Here is a 6,834-nt window from a genome sequence, read left to right on the forward strand (position 1 = left end):
ACTGTTTTATTTATTTTACTGTTGACAAGACAATAAATCATGTGCCCAGTTTTATTGCATATGTAAATATAACTGTATGAGATAATTTGCAGATTCAAAGCAGAACAGCAAATAATTATGATGATGAAATAATGGTGGGAAAGGAATTTATCAAAGCCAGTTTACTGCTCAAATTATCAGCGAGCAATTTGAATTTGGATGAAAGCAATAGGGGTTTAACTATTTATGCTGATGGTAATGACCTGAATTTATTGTCCTTCATGTAAATTGCAAAATTTCCATAGACAGCAAGGGAAGCTGAAATAAATCTGACCTTAGGTTCTAAAGACATGGGTCTCACCATGTACAGAAGATAGCCACCAGGAAACTACAAAAAAATGTTGGTTTTGATGTTTTGGGGTTTTTTTCCTGAGAAGAGCAGGGAAAGATTTTAATTAACCTGATAGAAATCTGGAATTATCCTTTCCCTTGTCACAGAGGTTCAAACAAATGTCTCCAAAGCCTTTGTGGTAATATTGATGAAGTCAAGGCTAACACACAGCAAATCAACACAAGATGGGTTACAAACGATCTTATTTTTCCCTTTCAACAAAGCCAACACGAAGTTTAGCATGAAATTAGCCCATGGAAGTACAATGTCAGTTTAGAGCAGCCACCCGTGTCAGCCTTCAGCCTGAGAAAGTCAGCTGCCATTGATCCAGCTCAGCTGGGAGACAAGCTGGAGCAGCACAGCTCATGGTGCCAGGCAGTAGAAGATGTGATGGGGGCATGAGAATTTCACCAAGTCTCACATGGAGGGTGAAAGAAGGAATTTTCCATGGGACAGGAACTGCTAAAAGAAAAAGCTAAAGTGGCACTGCGTGCACTGACACTTGTGTCGCTCAGGGGGTGCTGGGGACAAATCACACTTCACCTGTGATGATGTGGAACTGGGATGCAAGATGCACAGCCTCAAATTCTCTATTTTAAACCACTAGCAAACTCCCTAGAAAGTATGTGTAGGGTATGCCCAGCCACTGCCCTGGAGGGACGTCTGCTGAGATAAGGAGATTGCCTAAACCTCCCAGCAGAACTCCCCTGGAAAGGGAGCTGCTCTTAGTTATGGAGAGAAGAAGACAAACCCAGAATCCTCTGGGAGACCCTATGCAGATCCTTTGTAGCCCATTGGCCTTTACCCTCTGACACCCACCCCCTGTATCCCTATAAAGCTAGCCCCCTGCCCCTGTGGGGGCAGAGTTGCTCGTCCCTAGCTCCCCTTCGCCGGAGTACGGACCAATAAAGCTACTTGTGTGGAACAGCTACATGAGCCTCTCGTCTCTCTCCCTGGTCTGGCCTGGAGGCTGCCCTGCAGAGCTGAGCTGAAATCACCAGCTGATAATCACTAAAGAGCTGACACCTTCTGCACAGGCCCTCCTGCCAGCAGCTGAGGGAAGACACTGGGCTTCAGGAAGACGATCCTCCATGGGACCATCTCTCCAGACCGGTCACAGCTTCCTCGGTCAGAGCTACTGACCCCTCACCAGCTGCCGTAAGTATGAGCCAGTCTAGGAGTTAAAACTTCAGCGTGGCTGAGTCAGTCCCACCCCTACCACAGAGTTCAGCTGTGTCACCACAAAAATACAGTGTCACTGCAGGGATTGCAGGAGCACCTTCTGGTTTTGCTCTAGCTGGGAATTTGAATGCCAACACCTTTTAGTTTCTGCCAAAGAAGCCCAAGCTAGTCTGCTGATCAAAGCTTTGCAGGCTTGAGCTCAATTTAAATCTCAGCTTCATAATTTGAGTGGCCAATACATGCCAGCAAAAGGATCAGAAGAGTCCAGAGGAGAATTAACCACTGATTATTAAATTAGAGAGAATACTCAAACATTTCAGTCTCTCAAGTTAATGCTGAGCCGAAACATGTGGGCAAAGGCACATCCTTTATTAAAAACACCACACCAAAGTGAAGCTTGATCTATTATTCAGTCAATGCTCTTTTGAAGCAAATGGTCATTTTACATCAAACCCTTTTTCTTCTTTTGTTTTCTTTTCAGTGCCATGTCTACTGAGGGGGTGGAGGGCACTAAATATCCCTGGACAGTATTCATTCAGCTGCCCTGAGCAAGCAGGGAAAGGAAATGAACAGTCTATTTATAAAGCTATAGAAGAGAGAGTAGTAGAGTGTTTTGCACTTTCTGTGGGTGCAAACAGATAAAAGGTCTTTGTTTAAATTTATTTTTTTGTATAAGATCACAAGAAAGCTATTTATAATTCTGGCCACGGTGGAAGTCCACTTTTGCTGACAATAGAGGCCTCGCAGGTATATCTGCCTTCACCTTTATGTGAGGAGAGAAAAGCTGCAGGAAGTAAACAGAGCCAGCGACCTGACAGTGTGGAGACAGAGCGGGGAGAGCTGGCAAGACAAATCAACAAAGAGCTTGCAGGTGCCTGTAAGACAAAGGCTGCAGCAAAGTGAGTTTCTGTTGGGAAAAAAAAGACATATGGGACATGGTTATGCATTAAAATAAATAGTCTGGCAATAACAAACTGGAAATCTGTCCTTTGACATGAAAAGGCTAAGAGTTCTCAGGGCACTGCCCATGATGGTGAAGATGGTGGAGTGAGATGAAAATCAAAGCAACTTTTTGTGGGGGAAGAGCTCCTTGCCCATGAAAGGGAGGGATGGCATCAGTGAGAGACGTGTGTGAGAAAGGCAGGAAAGCAGGAGACAAAACAGAAGGCAGCTTTGCGAAAATAGCTGCCAGTCAGAGAGGATGGACTGGCAGGGAAGTGTGCGCACACACACACATGGTGAGGGCTCCATGGAGTGGTGGCATAGCAGTAGTTTCTGCAGACAAATCACTTTGGAGGGTGATTAATGTGTGTATCCCAAGCAAGACCATCAACTGCCTCAAAACTGAGGTTTTTTTCTCAGTTTTCCTTTAGAGAGATCCAGAACAGCAGTTTCCATCAGATCCTGTCTTAGAATGGCCAGGCAGCAGCATGAGACTCGGTCATTAAGGAGGAAAATGCCTCCTCTTTACAATCCAGGTTTGCCACCAGCAGAGAACAAAGCTAGATTAGGAACTGAATCCCTGTTTGCCAAAATCAGAAGGAAATAACATAGAAACTTCACCTGGCTTTGGAGTGGGCCATTGTAAATGATGGAACATACTGAGATATTGGGAAGTAGGACTCAAGGTTGAATAGCAATAGCTAAAGGACAGACAAAGGAGTATTCAGCAGAATGAAGTGTTTAATATCTGTAATTTCGCGAGGTATCTGTGCATCCTGTGTTTGGTTCATTCCACCTTTTCTCATCCTCAGGGCATCAGACTGGTAACAGCACACAGAGCAAACTGGCCATTTCTGGTCTGGGAGTTTCTGATCACAGCATGGAAGGGGCTGGAAGGAACTTGTGGAGATGGTCTAGTTGAAATCCCCTGCTCAAAACATGGCCAGGGAGAGCAGGTTGCTCAGACTGTGCCCAGCCAGGTTTTGAATAGTTCCAAGGATGGAGATTTCACAATCCTTGTGGGCAATCTGCTTCACTCTTTGACCACATTCGCAGTAAAAGTATTTTCATATGTGTAAATAGAATTTCCTTCCCATCTGTGCCCATAAAGCAAGGTCTAAACATTCATTCATATAAGGATGGCCCATCTTGGCCTGTGCTGCACTGACCCTTTTCCCTTCCTCAGGATTTCAGAAGGAACAGATGACCAAATCATTTCTATGTGCTCCCATTAGGAAAGGCTTAGTTCTCAGCTAAGCAATCAGAAAAGCATCATTAGGAACAAACTACACTGTTGATTTTGCAAATAACATAAGAGGCATCAGTCCATCTCTGTTGAGGGAGGATCAGCTGTCCACAGCCATCCATAATAAACTAACTGTTCCTCATCTTCTGTCATGAGGGTGATAGCCATTCTGTTTTCTATAAAAACACATCCCACCCCAGAGCCTTCCTTGCAGGAGAGACCACGGAGATAAGGCCACTGCACTACATACACCATATTTAATTATAGCAGCATTCCCAGATTCTTTTGACTGGTCAGACTTCCAGAGGAAAAGGGAGGAAGATGGAGGGAAACAAGACTTTACTAACCTGTATGGGAACTGAAAAGTATCATTTCTGTCAATCTAAGGATTATTTAGCACAGTTATGGGAACAAAATATTGAAGACATACCAAAATACCTAATTTCTATCACACATTATGTCTAATTCTGTCCCCTCTACTTCAGCTTTGGATTGCTTGACTTGCATAGTGAGGTATATTAAATGTGGTATAGATTTCTAAACCTAAATAAGTGGAGTATTCTTCATGGGACAGGAAATGCTTCAAAGCACCATGGAACCTTGTCTCCCAATACTCCCTCTCCAGCTGAGCTTTCTCTTTTTCACATCCATTACGGTCTGGATTACTGCAGACAAATGACTAGACAAATTTATTTATATATTTACTTAGAAGAGAAGTAACCTTTGCAGAAAGCTGGTGTTTTAAAGCTTGCAGAATCAGGTCCCACCAGAAAGCCTTTTCCCCTCATTTTTGTTAAAGCCTGCCCCATTCTTTGTGATTTTTGGGACAGGGACACTTTAGGGGAGAAGGGGAAGATCTGCACAGCTCTGCTGAAGCAATTCTACTAAGGATAATTCACGCAAAGAAAGAACTGTAGCCTTTTCCCACATGCTGTGAAAACCCCTTAACAGTCTGTTTCAACTTGTTCCAGATACATAAGCAAGCAGATAAACAACTCTTGCTGATTTTATTCCCCTAACTTTAATAATGCTTTAATATAGCATTGACAAGCTTGTGCCTAGTAATTATTTAGGAGCTGCCTCATGGTCAGGTTTTGTACCTTATTGCTGCTGTGTGTTTTTCAATCATCAGCTACTGAAAAAGGGCCATTATTAAAATACCTCACCTAAAGTATCTTTTCTTATCATGCCTTGTGATATAAAAATAACTGGGGAAAAAATTCATTGCATATTTATGCTTTTCAAATTCTCATATTATTAAAGAACAGGAATGGAGGAGCAAAACAACATCCTCATTGTGCCAGGTCCTCTTATCACCAGGAAGTTTCAAATCAGGCAGTGAGATGCATATGCACATATCTTTTTTTTTTTTTTTAATAAATGGCTGCTCATTGTGTTTTACCACATTATGTAGTGTCTGCTTTAGAGACTGGAACTTTGCACCTATTCTAATGCTTCTGGGGGAATGATTTCAGATACAGCCAAGTGCCTGATAGAGGAGCCTAACAAGATTCAAAGACTGGAAGCTGGAGTTTGAAGTTTGAAGAGAAATGAGCAAAACGTGTGATGAGTTTAGCCACAGCCCAAGGTGAAATATGCCAGGGCTTACTTTCTTTCATTTGAGACATCAGTCCATCCAACCAAGGTTGGGTATCTTTCACATAAGATGTTTTTCTTTAGACCTCTACCAGTAAAAGACAAAAGAATATTTGAGAAAGAACCCAAATCCCATTTTTCAAAGCCTCAGAAATGCCCCCATTGAACTCAAACATTGCACCAGACACAGCTCTAGCATTTTTGAGGCCAGAAGCTAAAAGGACACGGGTGTGATGGCAAGATCTGCAAGTGCATAAAAATGCTGTTCAAAGGATAAAATTCACACTTCTCAGTTCCACATTGCACAAGGGTTTGCACTTCGATGCGCTGAGTAAGTGATGCTGAAAGTCAACCATTGTGAAGTCAAGAGGACACGTATCAAACTGCCACACTCTTGGACACAAGTCTGTATCCTGGGAGTGCAGAAAAGAGCATTAGGGAAATCAAAATTCAGGCTGAAGCTTTCTGCAATAAGCAGCTGACATGTCTATCCTGATTTCTGTCTTCTGTATACCAGCGCACGAATTAAAACCCTAAAGTTCTTCTCTAGCCAATGACCCAAGAGTTGTAAGGTCAGAGGAAGAACAATGAGGACAGAGACTCATTTGTTCAGTGCCAGGAAGTCAAGAGACAACAGGCAGATGTGCATACCAATTCCTACCTCCACTGGGGAATGTTTTTGCTTCAAAGTTATGCCTGATTGGATCATAAGAGATGTAGTTCAACGTTTTTCTCAGTGTGTTCTCAAAGAGATTTCACAAAGATTCTTCTTCTGTCTTCAGTTCTCCTCTGAATTATGACTGCAAGATGAAAATCTGATGAGGGCCTGACCTCCTGAGCTTAAGTCCAGCCTCCTTGTTGTCAACATGCCATTTTTTCTCCAGTTGAAACATCTTCTCAGTGGAAGAAAAGAAAAAAAGACAACAAACTCAAAGAGCAAAAAAAGCTCCCTAACACTTGCCTAATCTCCTTACTAGTTCTTAAAGTCATGTTACCCTGCAGTCTTCCCAGATTAGAACTGCTTTGATGTTTCTCCTCCCTCCTCTTAGGGTGTTTCTCCTCCATGCCCTCCATATTTCCCCTCACTGCTTTTTTCATTTACTGCAGCTCATTTGTGATGCTTTCTGGTACCACACCAAGCAACCTGACCAACTTTGTCAATAGTTTATTCTCACCTCTTCCTGTCTGGAAAGATATGATGCAAGGAGCATCTTATGATTTAAATAAACAACCACAACAACAAAATCCTTGCTCTTGAAATAGAGGGAGTGCTAAAAATGAAAACAGCTTTGGCTGACAGTAACCTTCCTGTTACTGCTCTTTTGTCTCCAGCCACATCAGTGGTAGTGGGGGTCACCTCCCACCCCTATTCCTCAGTGTTCCCACAACCCAGAGAGCAGATGCACATATCTTGTGCCGATACAGGAAACACGCAACTCTATTTTATAGCTACTTTTCCACTGGAAATTCACCAACCATTACAAGAATGGAAGCCATG

This window comes from Aphelocoma coerulescens, chromosome 5, assembly GCF_041296385.1.
Source record: "Aphelocoma coerulescens isolate FSJ_1873_10779 chromosome 5, UR_Acoe_1.0, whole genome shotgun sequence".
Classification (NCBI taxonomy): domain Eukaryota; kingdom Metazoa; phylum Chordata; class Aves; order Passeriformes; family Corvidae; genus Aphelocoma; species Aphelocoma coerulescens.